At 45.7% G+C, this 18639-nt stretch overlaps 1 protein-coding gene and 1 long non-coding RNA gene across 5 annotated transcripts in view; one reads left to right on the top strand and one right to left on the bottom strand.

Moving 5' to 3' along the window:
- LOC134351744 (A disintegrin and metalloproteinase with thrombospondin motifs 20-like) overlaps positions 1-18639 on the top strand; it is a 697549-nt gene that overhangs the window by 549823 nt on the left and 129087 nt on the right. The window lies entirely within an intron of this gene.
- The window catches only part of LOC134351745 (uncharacterized), a 74536-nt gene that overhangs the window by 20857 nt on the left and 35040 nt on the right, over positions 1-18639 (bottom strand). Inside the window, exon 1 of one of the 2 annotated variants that reach the window (XR_010019249.1) lies at positions 3731-3918. The exons of the other annotated variant lie outside the window; for it this stretch is intronic. This is a non-coding gene — a long non-coding RNA (uncharacterized LOC134351745). Of the gene's footprint in view, positions 1-3730; positions 3919-18639 lie in introns of those variants that run through there. 2 annotated transcript variants of the gene reach the window in all.

The raw sequence follows: 18639 nt of genomic DNA, 5'->3' as shown, positions 1-18639 counted from the left end.
GTTTTTTAAGCGGAGAGTGGTGAGTGCGTGAAATGGGCTGCCGGGGTGGAGGTGGAAATGATAGGGTCTTTTAAGAATCTCCTGGATGGATACATGGAACTTAGGAAAATAGAGGGCTATGGGTAAGCCTAGGTAGTTCTAAGTTAAGGACTTGTTTGGCACAGCTTCGTGGGCCAAAGGGCCTGTATTGTGGTATAGGTTTTCTATGTTTTCTATAATATACAAGAGGATACTGGAATTTTTTTTTTAGATATATAAGAAGTAAAAGAGGGGTGAGAATGGATATCAAACTGCTGGAAAATGATGCAGGAGACAAAGAAATAGCAGATGAACTCAATAAGTATTTGTATCACCTTTCACTGTGGAAGACACCAGCGATGTTCTAGAGATTCAAGACTGTCAAGGAGTAGAAGTGAGTTTGATGACATTACTATGGAGAAAGTACACGGGAAGCTGAAAGCTTCTAAGGTACAGGGTAGATAAGTCACCTGGACCAGATGGACAACACTAGGGAATTCTGAAAGGATTCTGTAGCTGAAGAGACTGCGGGGACCTTAGTAGTGATGATTCAAGAATTACTATATTCTGGAATGGTTCCAGAGGACTGGAAAGTTGCAAGTGTCAGTTTGCATCAATGACAGCGATGGCTCCCTTCCTGATAGACTGAATGCCTTCTTTGCATGATCTGATGTAAGAAACAGCGTGACACCAAGGAAAGGCCCCCTCTCCCCCGGGGAACAGGCGCCCTTTCTGGCCACAGTCAAGATAAAATTGTTCAAAGCTGTGGGACTGGACAACAACTGGTCAGGTGCTAAAGGACTGTGTGGCCCAGCTAACAAAGGTCTTAACGGACATCTTTAGTATCTCTCTGAAATTGTCCACTATACCGGCAGGCTTCAATACAGCCACCTTTGTTCTGATCACAAGAGAGCAATGGTAACCGGACTTAGTGATTACGCCCTTGTAGTACTGACCACAACAAGCATGAGGTGCTTTGAGTGGCCGGTAATGGATTGTATAAAATCCCACCTTCCATTGGACATTGTACCCTTTCCAGTTCTCCTACCACTAAAACCCAGTGCACTGATGATGCCTTATCCTCAGCCCTGCACTCTGTCCTGTCCCATCTAGAAAATGATGCCTTATTCAACAGGTTGTTGTTCATTGACTTCAGCTCGTCACCTAACATGATCATCCCTCAGAGGCTGGTGGGTGTACTGTCCTCGTTGGAACTCAATACCTCTCTCAGTAACTAGATCTTGGGCTTCTTGAAGGAAAGACCCCAGTCAGTGCAAGTTGACAGCAGCATCTCAAACTCTATCAAGTGAGCAGTGGTGCCCCCCCCCACCACCCACCCCAGGGCTGTGCGCTCAGCCCGCTGCTGTTCACGCTGCTAACTCACAACTGCACCACCAGATCCAGCTTAAATCACATCAGCAAGTTTGCTGATGGTACAACAGTGGTTGGCCTCATCAGCATCATTGATGAATTTGCATCCAGAGAGGAGGTAGGGAGTCCTATCAAATAGTGTGAGGACAACAACTTGAGTCTCAACGTGGACAATACAAAAGAGATGACTGTGGACTTCGGGTCAAACACTCGCTGTTACACATCAATGGCTCTGCCGAGAAGAGAGTGAAGAGCACAAAACAAATGATCTAATCTGGACCCACAACACCTCCTCATTGGTCAAGAAGGCACAGCAGCGTCTACACTTTCTGAGAAGACTGAGGCTTCCCTAACCGTTCGATCAACTTTCCACAGGAGCACCATTGAGAGTGTCCTGTCTGGCTACATCATGGTGTAGTACAGAAGCTGCAAGGCATCGGACTGCAAGACCCGACAGGGGATAATAAAGACCACCAAGAGGATCATCAGTGACCACATACCTCCACCCCCCTCCCCAGCTCCCATCACACAATCTCTTTGACCCACTAGCACGTAAAAGGACGTGTAGGAGCATCAGGATTAGGGCTGCCAGACTGGATAAAACCTGCTTCCCTCAGGCTGTGAACTAATGAATACCCTGCCACCACCAGCATCTCATCACCAAGACAATGAACTCTTTACTGTTTGCTTGGGCTGTGCACCACATGCACTTTGAATTATATTTTATTAACTTATTTGTGGTAATATTTTGTTTTATGTGCCGTGTGTAATATGTTTTGTGGCTGCTCCCTGGTCCGGAGGAACGTTGTTTCGTTTGGTTGTAAACATGTTTAATCAGATGACAATAAACTTAAACTTGTACAAATGGCCGAATTCTGCTGCAGTGTCGTATGCTGTTATGGAATGACTCTGTCCTGGTGCTATGGACAGATTGGGCGTCCTCCCAAGAGTCTGCAGCCCCATTCGAACAGGGAGCAAGATTTCTCATTGACAAAGGGAAGTGCAGGGTCCTTACCTGCCTCTTTTGGAGTCACACCCTCCCGACTCTAACTACTGATCAAACTTGAGGAGAATGACCTATGAGATGTGGGCTGCCTCGTCAAACAAGGCCTGGGTACACTTTCCTCTGAGTTTGAAACTAAGACTCCAGCTCATCAAAACTCAGATTAAGCTTCTCAATTAGCCACCTCTTTCTGCAAATGTGGACTCATGAACTGGAGTGGGGTGTGTCAGTTGCCATACATTACAATTGTAACACATCAGCTGTCCAGCCATCCCCATATCGTTTAATGAACTAATTTAAAAAATTACATCTACTACACTTTGCATATTATGTAGTTCTGATCGCTTCATTAAAGGGAGGCTTTAGAGAGGGTGCAGAGGAGATTTACCAGGATGCTGCCTGGATTAGAGAGCATGTCTTATGAGGAAAGTTTGAGTGAGCTGGGGCTTTTCTCTTTAGACCAAAGAAGGATGAGAGATGACTTGATAGAGGTGTAGAAGATGATAAGAGGCATAGGTAGAGTGGACAGCCAGAGACTTTTTCCCAAGGTGGAAATTGCTCATACTGGGAGCATAATTCTGAGGTGATTTGAGGAAAGTGTAGGGTGGATATTGGAGGTAGATTTTTTCACACTGTTATCAACCATGGCATTTACCCACGAACCTAGCTCACACTCTAAAACAACTAAAGTTGGGAACAAATGATATGAAAAGAAAACACTGCTGCAGGCTGTGAACATTATTGCAGTCACTTAGAGACCAGTCCTTGCTGTGAGTCCTTCTACAGTCTCCCTGTTTGACTTCATTGGATAATTCCACTGAATTATCACTTTGAATCTCACTGCGGGCTGACCATTATCTCCTGTATGGTTTCTTGGGCACAACTTCATTTGCACAGGGTGTACTGATTGCAATGAATGACTGAAGCCCCTTTTCAAGGAGAAAGATTTCCTGCAGTTGTGCAATATTTTGATCCACTTTTTTTAAAAAAGTCACTCAAACTGAAAGGCCTTCTCCAAGTTTTGAGAGACACAGCTGCACATTTCTCTTCTTGAGGGTGGTGACAACCAATTGATCTTCAGATAAGGAAAAAATATGTCAGGGAAACAATAGGGTAGACTCTGATGTTTCTCACAACAGTGGGAGGGAAGAATTAGATTGACTAAAAGGTTGGCCCAATATTGTGAACTGAGGAGCCTGTGCTGTGCTGTGCTGTTCTATGTTTTTTACATAAAATCATCGTCCTGAGGTTTTTGTCGAGCCACAACAATAATCATTATTTCTATGAATGCATGATAGAGTTAAAAAGGGTGATAATGGTCGGCTGTGTTCGGCTTACCTGGATGAAGCATTGTCTTCACCGCGAAAACGCATTACACAATCACTTCTTTGCCTTTGGAGGTAGTCTGTAAAAAGCATCTTTTACAGCAGCAGGCGCGGCTCAGTCTTGCTGAGAAAGTGTGGGTATGAGTTCAGGAATCATTTGGTTACGGTGCTGAAATGCGATTAACCGTGCACAGGAGAGAGGCCGCTGGGTTTCCAGTACCACTACAAGGAGGTGGAAGGAGTGCTCCCCTCCACACTTCATCAACATTTCCCTAGTATTGTGCTCAGCTGATTATGCCAGCAAATACTTGGCCTTGGATACAGACTAAATAGAACACATCTGGAGGAAAGGTCGTGCTCCCATGAGAAGATTAAAAGTGTTGATTGAAAGTACGCTGCTTACCTTGCGAGCTACTTTAGCTGGTCAGTGCCTGCATTTTCCCTGCAGCTGATTATTTTCTTTTCAAAATAGTGAGATGTTTTTAATTTTGTATTGTAAATTAATTGTCAACAGGTAGAGTGGTTTACAACCTCTCAGTGCATCTGTCCAACTCTTGCCAGGCTCAGCATACATTCTGCCACTTGGGACGTTTGAGAACAATGTGGGGGGTTTTTGCACATTGTTTGTTCCAGCCAAATTCAGACAATTTCAGAAACATTATTGATTGCAGATTGCATAGAGCTTCCTGTCATAAATTGATGGCCTACTACCAGAGGCTTAAGCAGTGATTTGTGCATTTATTGAAACAGATAAGAATCTCCCCTATGAGAGTGTTTGTGTGTGTGGGAGAGAGAGAGAGAGATTATATGCTTGTATAATGGTGTGTATCTATCAATGTGAGAGTGAGTGTATGTGTGTGTGTGTGTGTGTGTGTGTGTGTGTGTGTTTGTATTTAAAGCAGAGATTGACAGATCCTTTACTATTCATATTTAGAGATACAGCATGGTAACAAGCCCTTCAGCCCAATGAGTCCGAGCTGCTCATCTACATCAGGGTGACCAATTAACCACCTAACCCATACGTCTTTGAAATGCGGGAGAAAACCAGAGCACCTGGAGACATGGGGAGAACATAAAAATCCCTTACAGACAGTGGCAGAATTGAACCCAGGCCGCTGGCACTATGCTAGCAATAGCTAACCACTACGCCACTGTACCACCCCAGTTCAGACCCATGCCTCCGTGGAGACTGAAGGATAATTGCAGCACCTTAGAACACTTGGCTACACTTGGTTAAGCAGGTGGAGGGTTACAGGAAGAAGGTGGGAGAAGTTAGCTATAAAAAGATCAGGCGTGATTCAGTGCCAGAGAAGACTTAATGGGCCAAATAGCCTCATTCTGCTCCTATATATTATGGTCTTCATGGGACCATTCATTTTGCGTCCGTTTGCCTGCGTGTGTACACTGCTTTCCCCGTGTGTCATTGTACAGCTTCAGAGCAGAGTTCAGCACATGCAGTTCCTACCTCGTTATTCTGACTTCTTCTCCCATCCTTCGCAGTCCTGATGGAGGGTCTTGGTCTGGAATGGCAACTCTGCATCAATGCTGTCTGACCTGCTGACTTTCTCCAGCAGCTTGTGTGGGCTGCTCTGGATTTCCAGCATCTGCAGAATCTCTTGTGCTTGTGTTTGTATGTGCGTGTGAGAGAGTACATGTGCGAGGGTCCACACGTGTGCTTGGAAGAGTGTACATGTGTGCGAGTGGGTGCTTGCGTGTATATGAGACTGTGCGTGCAGGTGGGAGCAAGTATGTGCATTGGGAAGAGGAGGCTGGGGGTTGCGTTTGTCACAAGTGAGATCTGCCGAGTAAAGGACGAGTTTTTTTTGCCCACAGAGTGGGAGGTGGAATTCAGAAGGTGAGTTGCTGCTTGGGCTGCTTGTCCACAGAGATGTGAGCCAAGCTGCTAACAGCTGCTTGAAGGCAGACAATGCCTGCCCATCAAATTCTCCCAGGCTAAGATGAGCTACAGAGCACAACATTACACGTGAAATTAAGAAAAACTTCAAAAGATCTGCAACATACATCAAAGTTGCTGGTGAACGCAGCAGGCCAAGCAGCATCTATAGGAAGAGGCGCAGTCGACGTTTCAGGCCGAGACCCTTCGTCAGGACTAACTGAAGGAAGAGTGAGTAAGGGATTTGAAAGTTGGAGGGGGAGGGGGAGATCCAAAATGATAGGAGAAGACAGGAGGGGGAGGGATGGAGCCAAGAGCTGGACAGGTGATAGGCAAAAGGGATACGAGAGGATCATGGGACAGGAGGTCCGGGGAGAAAGAAAAGGGGGGGGGGTGACCCAGAGGATGGGCAAGAGGTATATTCAGAGGGACAGAGGGAGAAAAAGGAGAGTGAGAGAAAGAATGTGTGCATTAAAAAGAGTAACAGATGGGGTACGAGGGGGAGGTGGGGCCTAGCGGAAGTTAGAGAAGTCAATGTTCATGCCATCAGGTTGGAGGCTACCCATACGGAATATAAGGTGTTGTTCCACCAACCTGAGTGTGGCTTCATCTTTACAGTAGAGGAGGCCGTGGATAGACATGTCAGAATGGGAATGGGATGTGGAATTAAAATGTGTGGCCACTGGGAGATCCTGCTTTCTCTGGCGGACAGAGCGTAGATGTTCAGCAAAGCGGTCTCCCAGTCTGCGTCGGGTCTCACCAATATATAAAAGGCCACATCGGGAGCACCGGACGCAGTATATCACCCCAGTCGACTCACAGGTGAAGTGATGCCTCACCTGGAAGGACTGTTTGGGGCCCTGAATGGTGGTAAGGGAGGAAGTGTAAGGGCATGTGTAGCACTTGTTCCGCTTACACGGATAAGTGCCAGGAGGGAGATCAGTGGGGAGGGATGGGGGGACGAATGGACAAGGGAGTTGTGTAGGGAGCGATCCCTGCGGAATGCAGAGAGAAGGGGGGAGGGAAAGATATGCTTGGTGGTGGGATCCCGTTGGAGGTGGCGGAAGTTACGGAGAATAATATGTTGGACCCGGAGGCTGGTGGGGTGGTAGGTGAGGACCAGGGGAACCCTATTCCTAGTGGGGTGGTGGGAGGATGGAGTGAGAGCAGATGTACGTGAAATGGGGGAGATGCGTTTAAGAGCAGAGTTGATAGTGGAGGAAGGGAAGCCCCTTTCTTTAAAAAATGAAGACATCTCCCTCCTAGAATGAAAAGCCTCATCCTGAGAGCAGATGCGGTGGAGACGGAGGAATTGCGAGAAGGGGATGGCGTTTTTGCAAGAGACAGGGTGAGAAGAGGAATAGTCCAGATAGCTGTGAGAGTCAGTAGGCTTATAGTAGACATCAGTGGATAAGCTGTCTCCAGAGACAGAGAAAGAAAGATCTAGAAAGGGGAGGGAGGTGTCGGAAATGGACCAGGTAAACTTGAGGGCAGGGTGAAAGTTGGAGGCAAAGTTAATAAAGTCAACGAGCTCTGCATGCGTGCAGGAAGCAGCGCCAATGCAGTCGTCAATGTAGCGAAGGAAAAGTGGGGGACAGATACCAGAATAGGCACGGAACATAGATTGTTCCACAAACCCAACAAAAAGGCAGGCATAGCTAGGACCCATACGGGTGCCCATAGCTACACCTTTAGTTTGGAGGAAATGGGAGGAGCAAAAGGAGAAATTATTAAGAGTAAGGACTAATTCTGCTAGACGGAGCAGAGTGGTGGTAGAGGGGAACGGATTAGGTCTGGAATCCAAAAAGAAGCGTAGAGCTTTGAGACCTTCCTGATGGGGGATGGAAGTATATAGGGACTGGACATCCATGGTGAAAATAAAGCGGTGGGGGCCAGGGAACTTAAAATCATCGAAAAGTTTAAGAGCGTGAGAAGTGTCACGAACATAGGTCGGAAGGGATTGAACAAGGGGTGATAAAACAGTGTCAAGGTATGCAGAAACGAGTTCGGTGGGGCAGGAGCAAGCTGAGACAATAGGTCGGCCAGGACAGGCAGGTTTGTGGATCTTGGGTAGGAGGTAGAAACGGGAAGTGCGGGGTGTGGGAACTATAAGGTTGGTAGCAGTGGATGGGAGATCCCCTGAGCGGATAAAGTCGTTGATAGTGTGGGAGACAATGGCCTGGTGCTCCTTAGTGGGGTCACGATCGAGGGGTAAATAAGAGGAGGTATCCGCGAGTTGTCGCTGTGCCTCGGCAAGGTAGAGGTCAGTACGCCAGACTACAACAGCACCCCCTTTATCAGCGGGTTTAATAATAATGTTAGGATTAGTGCGGAGGGAGTGGAGAGCAGAGCGTTCCGAAGGAGTGAGGTTGGAATGGGGACAAGGTGCGGTGAAGTCGAGACGGTTGATGTCCCGTCGGCAGTTGGCAATAAAGAGATCCAGAGCAGGCAGAAGACCAGAGCGGGGTGTCCATGAAGAAGACGAGGGTTGAAGACGGGAGAAGGGGTCATCGGTGGGGGTGGAAGAGTCCTTGCCGAAGAAGTAGGCTCGGAGACGGAGATGGCGGAAGAAAAGTTCCGCATCGTGGCGAACACGGAACTCGCTGAGGTGTGGGCGAAGGGGGACAAACGTGAGGCCCTTACTGAGAACAGAGCGTTCTGCCTCCGACAGTTGAAGGTCGGAGGGGATGGTGAAGACCCGGCACGGATAAGAGCTGGGATCAGAGGCAGGAGGGGGGAGGCTGGTGGTGTCAGTGGAGAGGGGAGGGTTGGGGTGAGAGGAAGATGGAGCCTCTGAGGGCCCAGGAGTTGACGGTGGGATCTGAGGAAGACGGGGCTGCGGAGTGGTGGTGGGGGAAGGGGAGACGGGAGTCACAACAGCAGCACATAAAGACCCGGCCTGGAGTTCAAGGCTGGAGTCGCAGTTGGTGGTTGTGCGATCGCTTTGAATGTCTCCATGGCCGTTGCTGGAGTCCGGGTTTTGAATATGTCCTGAGGTGTTGGAGCCGCCGAGATCAATGGCAGGGGCCGCAATTGAAAGTTCATGCCTGCTAGCGTCGGGGCCGGCAGGCTCTGGAGTCCGTAGATGTAAGATCTTGCGATCTTTGCCTAACATGACAAAGTCAAAAAAACGGCGATTGCAGGCGTGGATCCGACGGAGGATGAAATAGCGGGTAGGACCATTACAGACGGCGAAGAAAGTGTCCCGAAGGTGTGGAAGGGTCTGGGATAGGGACACCAAGTACCTCCTCATGGCGGAGAGCGTCGCCTTCAGAGCTTGACGGGAGAAGCGGCGAGAGGCAGAGTCAATGAAATGTGAGTACCTGGGATCCTCAGAAGGTCCAAATTGAGAGGCTTGGAAACGAATCCTAAAGCCAACTGGAGTAAGTTGGCGACGGAGGCACGTTCCAAGAAAGGATACATGGCTGTGATAGCGAGTTTGAGTCAAAGTCTGGTCGAAAAGTTGAAGAGCCGAAGAAATCACAGATGGGGAGCAGTGAGAGATGGTTTCACTGAACTCCCGTCGAAGAGAGGATCTAAACTTCTTCGGTGTAGGCATCACCGGAAGAGGCTTCGCAGTAGTGAATTTAAACGCAAACAACAGGAATTCTGCAGATGCTGGAAATTCAAGCAACATACATCAAAGTTGCTGGTGAATGCAGCAGGCCAAGCAGCATCTATAGGAAGAGGCGCAGTCGACGTTTCAGGCCGAGACCCTTCGTCAGGACTAACTGAAGGAAGAGTGAGTAAGGGATTTGAAAGCTGGACTCACTTCTGGGCTGTGCTTAACAAAAATAATTATCAACATTTCCAGATCTAATGCTGACAGCCGCAACTATAGTGAGTAAGGTTTAGTTCCCAGACGACAGTGAGATTTACACCCTTAGGTGTGAAATGCATTACCCTTTTACATTTCCCTCCAAGGTCCGTGTGTGGGTTGAGTAAGTGTTATAAGCACACAGTCAGGCGTTTTACTCCCTTCAGGCTCCTGGTGAAAGTTGTTATTTAACTGATTATCATCTTGCTTGAACAGATTTAATATTGCTCCTGAATTCTGATGACTAGTTTTAATCAGAGGATGCTCTGGCTTCTAGAGCACACGTTTCTGGCATTTCTACCAGTTTCTCAAACTTAAATAAATGAATCGTAATGCTACAGTCAGCAACCATAACTGTTTTACATTGTAATTCAGAATCTGATTTCTTATCACTGATATATATTGTGGAATTTGTTATGAGGCAGCAATATAGTGCAAGGCGTAAAAGTTATTATAAGGTACAAAATAAATAAATAATGCAAAAAAGGAAGATCGGGGTAATCTTTGAAAGGTGATGACTCAATAAATTGGCATCCATCATTAAGCACCCTCACCACCCAGGACATGCCCTCTTCTCGGCACTACCATCCAGGGGGAGGCACAGGAGCCTGAAGACACACAGTCAATGTTTCAGGATAGGGGTTGGGAGAACTTGCTATCTCCAACGGAATCCCACCACCATGCACATCTTTCCCTCCACCCCCCACCCCCCCCCACTTTCTGCTTTCAGCAGGGATCACTCCCTATGCGACCCCTTGCCACTGATCTCCCTCCTGGCACTTATCCTTGCAAGTGGAACAAGCGCTACACCTGCCCCTACACCTCCTCCCTCACTACAATTCATAGCCCTAAACACTCCTTCCAGATGAGGCAACACTTCGCCTGTGAGTCCGTTAGGGTCATCTATTGTATCTGGTGCTCCCGGTGTGGCCTCCTGTATATCGGTGAGACCCGACGTAGTTTGAGAGACCACTTTGCCGAGTACCTACACCCCGTCTGCAGAAAAAGCGGGATCCACTTAAGATGGCACCCATCTTAATTCCACTTCCTATTCCCATTCCAACAGGTCCATCCATGGCCTCCTCCACTGTCAGGATGAGGCCACACTCAGGTGGAGGAGTAACACCTTTTGTTCCGTTTGGGTAGCCTCCAGCCTGACAGCAAGAATATCGATTTCTCAAGCTTCCTTTAATGCCCCCCACCCCATCCTTCTCTATTCCCCATCCCCTTCACCCTGTTGTTCTTATTCTTTTCTCTATCAATGACATGTTTGTCTTGGGAAATGTCCCTAAAGAAGTGATTTGCCATTGCCTTCTTCTGGGCAGTCTCTTTACGAGATGGGCGACCCCAGCCATTATCAATGCTCTTCAGAGATTGTCTGCCTGGTGTCAGAGGTCACATAACCAGGACCAACTGCTCATGTGACCATCGACCAACTGCTCATCTGACCATCCACCACCTGCTCACATGACCCTGATCACTAGGAGGTCTAAGCAAATGCTACATCTTGCCCAAAGGTGACCTGCAAGCTAGCAGAGGAAAGGAGAACCTTACACCTCCTTTGTTAGAGGCATATCTCCATCCCACCACCCGTTTTATCAATGTATTTTTAAATGTATAGTATATTTATGTATTGCACTATACCGCTGCTGCAAAACAACAAATTTTATGACATATGGCAGAGATAATAAACCCTGAATAAAGGTTCATATGTTCAGGAATCTGATGGTGGAGTGGAAGAAACTGTTCCTACAATGTTGAGAGAATTATGACTACATGTGATTGTTTTGTAACTTGCAACCTCTGGCTGCTGCTGAATTGATCAACATTAAGGGAGGAATTCTGTGGGTGTTCGTGGGAGATCCAGTCTCTGGCCTAGAGTATGGAATCTTCACAGAAAAATGCCTTTGTGTGCACAGGGGTGTGAGAAGAAGAGACAGAGGCTCTGTCAAGTATTTCTCTCTATCCTTAATATTACATATGTAAAGCAGCAAGAATGATAAAGATTAGCTTAATTTGTCACATGTTTTTTAAGACATCTGTTAGCCTTGCGAGACCATGGATCTGCGCCTGGAAAGTCTTCACTCTCCAGGGCACAGGCCTTATTGTATGGAAGACTGGCAGTTGCCCAAGCTGCAAGTCTCCCTTCTCCAAGGGAAGGGCAAGAGCCAATGCAGCTTGGCACCAGTGTCGTCGCAGAGCACTGTGTGTTTAAGTGCCTTGCTCAAAGACACAACATGCTGCCTCGGCTGGTGATCGAACTCACGAACTTCAGATCGCTAGTCCAATGCCTTAACCACTTGGCCACGTGCTCACACATACGTTTGTCACAGGTACGTTGAAACATATAGTGAAGTGCATCATCTGTGTCAAATCAAATCAGTGAGAATTATACTGGGCAGCCCACAGATCTCATCATGGTTCCAATACCAATATGAAATGCCCAGAACTCATTAACCCTAACCCATACGTCTTTGGAATGTGGGAGGAAACTAGAGCACCCAGAGGAAACCCACACTCAGGCAGCTCAATGGGATGAATCCCAGGGTAGCAGGCTGCTCCTCTCCCTCAATGTGGGAAGTCAGCGAGATATCCAGTGTCCCTCAAGATTACACCAGCAAGAATTGTTCCTTACAGACCACGTTAGATCACTGGAGCTGGATGAGCTGCGGTACATTCGTAAGACTGAGGGGCTGATTGATTGGAGGAACAGGGAGGAAGTCGCACCTACAGGAGGAGGCAGGTTCCTCTTGCATGTCGGGAGAAGGAAAGGGGATAGCCAGACAGTACAGAGTACCCCTGTGGCTGTTCCCCTCAATAACAAGTATGTTGCTTTGGATACTGTTGGGGGGTGGGGGTGACCTACCACGAGAAAGCTGCAGTGACCAGGTCCCTGGCACTTAGTCTGGCTTTGTGGCTCAGAAGGGAAGTGGGGAGACGGCAAAGGCAGTGGTGTTAGGGGATTCAAAACACTCCCAGTTGGTATGTTGCTTCCTAGGTGCCACTGTCAGGGACATCTCAGATTGGTCCACAGAATTCTAAAGGGGAAGGGTGAGCAGCCAGAAGTCTTGATACATTTTGGTGCCAATGACACATATAAAAAACGGATGAGGTCCGGAAGAGGGAATATAAGAAGCTAGGTAGGAAGCTGAAAGGCAGGAGGTCAAGGGTAGCAATCTTGGGATTGATACCTGTGCCACACACCAGTGAGGGTAAGAACAGGATGATCTGGCAGGTGAATGGATGCCTATGAAACTGGTGTAGGGAGCAGGGATTCAGGTTTGTGAGTCATTGGGATCTCCTTGGGGGAAGGTATGACCTGTACAAAAAGAAAAGGTTGCATCTAAACTCAAAAAGACAAATGTCCTTGTGGGAAGGTTTGCCAGAGCTATTGGAGAGGATTTATACTGATTTTGCAGGGGAATGGGAATCAGAAAGATTGGTCAGAGGATGGAAAATTGAGTAGAGGTAGATGCAGCACATAGAGAGACTGTGAGGGTAGGGCTTAAATACAGTCAGTTGGATGGATGAAATAAGTTTACTTTAACACAAGAAGTACAAAGTACTTGGAGCTGTGACATTGTGACCATGACAGAGGCTTGCCTGTCACAAGGACAAGAATGGCTGCTGGATGTTATAGGGTTTAGATGTCTCAAAAGGGACAGAATTGCAGGCATATGAAGTGAGGGAGTGGCATTGCCAATCAGCGATAATAGTATCACAACTGCAGAAAGGAAAGACATTGTGGAGGGGTTGTCTACTGAGTCAATGTGGGTGGAAGTCATAAACAGGAAGGGAACAATCTCTCGCTTGGGAGTATTCCACAGATGCATCCCCACCCCGCCCCAATAGCAACAGAAACAATGAGGAGTAGATCAGGATGCAGATGTTGAAAAGATGCAAAAATAACAGTGTTGTTGTCATGAGTGATTTTAATTTTCTGAACATTGATGGGCACCTCCTTCGTGCCAAGGTTTTAGATGAAGCAGCAGTTGTTAGGTATGTCAAGGATGGATTCCTGACAATATATGTGGACAGGCTGACTGGCAGAGAGGCCACACTGAATCAAGTACAAGGCAAGGAATCAGGGCAAGTGTCAGATCTCTTGGTGGGTGACCACAACCCCCTGACAGTTAGCATAGCCTTGGAGGTTCCTCTAGCAGAAAATGTGAAGGAGAATCCTAAGGGCTTCTAGAGATATATTAAGAGCAAAAGGATAGCAAGTGACAAAAATTAGTCCATATCTACAGTATTCATGGAGCTGAAAGAGATGGAGAAATCTTAAATGGATTTTTTGCATCTCTGATGACTTGGGAGATGGGCACATAGGTTATAGACTGAGGCAAAACAGCAGTGAGGTGATGGACCATATCTGGATAACAGAAGATGAGGTGCTTGTTGTCTTGTGACAGATTCGGGTGAATAAGTCCCAAGGTCCTGGCAAGGTATCCCCTCAGTCCTTGTGGGAGTCTAGGGCAGAAATTACAGAGGCCCTAATAGGGGTATTTACAATGTCCTTATCCATGGGTGAGGTGCTGGGGGATTGTTCCATTGTTTAAGAAAGACTCTAAGAATAAGACAGGAAATTATAGGCTGGTGAGCCTGACATCAGTAGTGACTAAATTACTGGAAAGTATTCTAAGGGATAGGATATATAAATATTTGGATTGACAGGGCCTAATTAGGGGCAGTCAATATTGCTTTGTGTGTGGTAGGTCATGTCTTACCAATCGTGTAGAGTGTTTCAGAGTGGTTACCAGGAAAACTGCTGACGGAAAGGCAGTGGATGTTGTCTACATGGATTTTAGCAAAGACTTTGCCAAAGTCCTGCTGGAAGGCTGGTCCAGAAGGTCAGGTCACTTGCCATTCAGGATGAATTAGTTAACTGGCTTGACAGAGGCTTCGCATGGGAAATCACAGAGTGGTAGTAGATGGTTGCCTCTCTGACTGGAGGTCTGTGACTAATGGTGTGCCACAGGGGTCAGTGCTAGGTCCATTGCTGTTTGTCATCTGGGTGATAATGTGGTGAACTGGATCAGAAAATTTGTGGATCACCTAAGATTGGGGGCATAGTGAACAACAAGGAAGCCTATCAAAACTTGCAGCAGGATCTTGACCGGCTGGAGAAGTGGGCTGAAAAATAGCAGGTGAAACTTAATGCAAGTAAGTGTGAGGTGCTGCACTTTGGGAAGACAAACCACAGTAGAACATACACAGTGAATGGTAGGGCACTGGGAAGTGTGGTAGAACAATGGGACATGGAAATACAGATCCATAATTCCTTGAAAGTGGCATCATAGGTAGATAGGGTCGTAACATCTATTTGATATTAAGTGGAACTATTAAACTATTGAACAGAGCTTTTGGCACATTAACCTTCAACAGCCACGTATTCAGTACAGAGTCAGGATGTTATGTTGAAATATACAGTGCCATAAGAAGTATTCACCCCCTTGAAAGTTTTCATGTTTTATTGTTTTACAACATTGATTCACAATGGATTTAATTTGGCTTTCTTGACACTGATCAACAGAAAAGACTCATTCATGTCAAAGTGAAAACAATTTTTGACAAAACGGTCTAAATGTAATATAATTATTAAATACAAAAATATTGATTACGTAATTACTCACCCCCTTCAAGTCAGTATTTAGTAGATGCACCTTTGGCAGCAATTACAGCCTTAAGTCTGTGTGGGTAGGCCTCTATCAGCTTTGCACATCTGGACACTGCAATTTCCCCCATTCTTCTTTACAAAACTGCTCAAGCTCTGTCAGATTGTATGGGGATCAAGAGTGAACAGCTGGAGTAATGCTAGAGGCAAATACATTAGAGCCACTTAAGAGACCCTTAGATAGGCAGATGGATGACAGAACAATGGAGGGTTATTGGGATGAAAGTGATAGATTGATCTTGGAGTAGGTTAAAAGGTCAGCACTACATCGTGGACCAAAGGGCCAGTGCTGTGCTGTACTGTTCTATGTCTGAGGAAGGAACAGGAAGAGAACTTTGGGGAAATTAGTCAATTCCTTAACTTGTTAATGTATATTCCATTTACTCCCACGGGTTATGAAGATAATTCAGATCAGATGGCACATGGGGTGGTAGATGTTGAAATCAAGAGCAAAAAGATAGGTAGAAGGTTAATTAAATCAAGGATTGAATTAGCCAGGAATGAGTTTATCTCACAGTCCTAAAAATAAACAGTCTTTAAATAGAAAAGGATTGCAACATACACAGAATGATTTTGGAACAGCACTCATTACACATAATGATTACACATTATAATACACAACGGTCTCAGTTTCACATTCACAGCTGTTATATTTTACTGAGGAGGACCTGATTCTGTGCTGGCTGACGTTCTATGTCAACAAAACAAAATATATGGTCATTGATTTCAGGAAGAGGGGTGGTGCACGTGCATCAATCAGGCTGTGGTTTACAGAATTCAGAGCTTCAGGTTCCAAGAAGTAAACACCATCAAAAGCCTGTCCTGGTCCAAACACATAAACACCATGTCCAAGAAAACTCACCAATGCTTCTACTTCCTCGGGAGGCTAAAAAATTTGGCATGTCCCTGCCATCCTTTACCTTTGTCAATACACCATAAAAAGCATCCTGTGCAGATGCATTGCAGATTGGCATGGCAGTTGCTCTGCACGTGACTGTAAGGAACTGCAGAGAGTAACGGACACAGCTCAGAACATCTCCTAAACCAACCTCCCCTCTTGGACTCTGTCTGTATTGTTCACCACTTCAGTGAAGCAGCCAGCATTATCAAATACCCGACAAACCTCGAGCAATCTCTCTTCCACCTCTTCCATCGGTCAGAAGATACAAAGCCCCAAAAGCACGTGCCACTGTGCTCAAAGTCAGCTTCTACCCCACTGTCATACAGAACTGTGCAAAAGCCCTAGGCACGTAAGTATATAGCTAGGGTGCCTAAGACATCTCCACAGTACTGTAATAATTTTATGTATTGCACTGTACTACTGCCACAAAAAAAAACAAATTTCATGACATATGTGAGTGATGATAAACCTGATTCTGATATGGGTCTCTATTGCGGACTGAGAGTGGGAGTGGTGCAGTGAGATGGGAATCACGGTTGGGAAAAGGGGAAGGGAGAAGGGAGGAACAGGAAACACCAGAGAGACATTTTGTAATGATAAGTAAGCCAGTTGTTTGCAATCAAGTGGCCTTGCCTGGTGTCTCAGGGCTGGGGGTGCCTGCACCTACATCTCCCCAACCCCCACCAACGGCCCTGGCCTCTGGCAATGCCGAACACCCTTTATTTCCGCCAGATTTACAAACTCACTCCCCATGCCATGGTGACAAATAGAGTATGTGTGAAAGTCATAGGCATCCTAGCTGTATATGTGCCCAAGACTTTGTACAGTACTGTGAGACTATCAGATAATTTCCTAGTATGATCATATGGACAGTCACTGTGATGTCACAGTCTACCTCATTATGATCTTACGCCTCATTGTTCACAGGCACTGCAGTTTCTCCACAGCTTTTACACTTCCTTCTCCATTGTCATTATCTACCTTGTTCTACCGCAATGCTCCGTGTAATTCTTGATCTGCATGAACAGTAGGCAAGACAAGCTTTTCACTGTATCTTGCTACAGGTGACAATAGTAAACCAATTCTAATTCAAAATTATGACGAGCATGATAGAATGGATGCACAAAACAGAGGTAAGTAGAAACAGTGCACGTAGGTTTCAGGTAAGATTACAAAGATTAGAGGGGAAATTAGGATTTTTTTTTCTCCCAGAGCATGGCTGCCCTCTGGAACACACTGCCCGAGGGGGTGGTGGATAAGAGTCAATCATGATATTTACAAAGTATCTGTACAAGAACTTGCATCACTCAAAGTACAAGAGTCTATGGGCGAAGTGACAGGGAATGGGATTAGTGGAGATAGATATGAGATGGTTGGTTCAAACTTCAAAATAAATTTATTATCAAAGTACGTACTTGTCACCAGATACAAACTTGAAATTCGCTTTTTGCAGGCATTCAATGTAGAACAAAGAAATACAATAGAGTCAATGAAAAATTCACTCAAAGACTGACAAACAACCAATCTGCAAAAGAAGACAAACTGAGCAAATACAATAATAAATAAATAATGAACAAATAAAGAGATAGATAAATAAATAGACATAGGGATAGAAAGATTCATAAATAAATACATAAATGCATTTATTTATTTGATTGAGTGATTGCCTAATTGATTTGAAACCATGAGTTATAGTGTCCTTGAAAGTGTGTGTACAAGTTGTGGAATCAGTTCAGTGTTGAAGATATCCACACTGCTTCAGGAGCCCGTTGGTTGAAGGGTTATAACTGTCCCTGAAGCTGATGATGTTGCATTTAAGATATGTATATGGTGGGCCTAGGAATGTGTTCCTGTGCTGTATGATTATCCATCTTTATGGCTCTGTTTTCGATTCCAATGTATAAGAAGATTCATTCTTGTCGGCAGGAGATGTAGTTCAGTGATGGTCATTGTCAGTAGAGGCTGCATTGGAATGTCACCAGTAATTTGTCACTTACAACGCTTGCATTTACAGCTGGAGTGAACAATAAAGCAGAAGCAGATTTCTTTCCCCCAGCCTAGGTATAGTTAAGACACTGTTATTTTCCTGCTGAACCACTTTTTACTGGGCCTTAAACTTTAGATTAATCTGATAACAATCTCAGACAATTGACTCTATGACTGATGTCAATGAGAAATGCAAGGCTTTTGTCGAAGGTCTTTGGGTGACATCTTCAGAATGTCCAGACCTTATGTAACAAGAAACCGTTTATTCAATACTCAGACCCCAAGAGGTTCTGTCAGTTGCTTAAACATCAATAGTCTTCAAAGGATGGTAATGTAAAGAGCTCACCATCTTAACCCGCTTACCAAGGTAATCGGATGAGCCCAGTTGCCATAGCAACAACTGAATCCCAAAGAAAACTAATGAATTCCAGGTTATTCACAGCAGTTTATTTTGTTCTTCTGTGTTCAGAAGTCAAACATCTGGTACAAATAACAACTGATCCTTTGTTTAGGCAACTCAGGATATACTGTATATACTTTTTTTGTCCGAGACTGAGAGAGATTTCTCTGCAACCTGCTGCATGCTTTGGATGAAGTGGTCGTTTTTCTAAAGAGTTAATCTGGTAAGGATATTATGATAACCACAAATC

This window comes from Mobula hypostoma, chromosome 9, assembly GCF_963921235.1.
Source record: "Mobula hypostoma chromosome 9, sMobHyp1.1, whole genome shotgun sequence".
Taxonomy (NCBI): domain Eukaryota; kingdom Metazoa; phylum Chordata; class Chondrichthyes; order Myliobatiformes; family Myliobatidae; genus Mobula; species Mobula hypostoma.
This window is presented reverse-complemented; position numbering and strand designations above follow the sequence as displayed.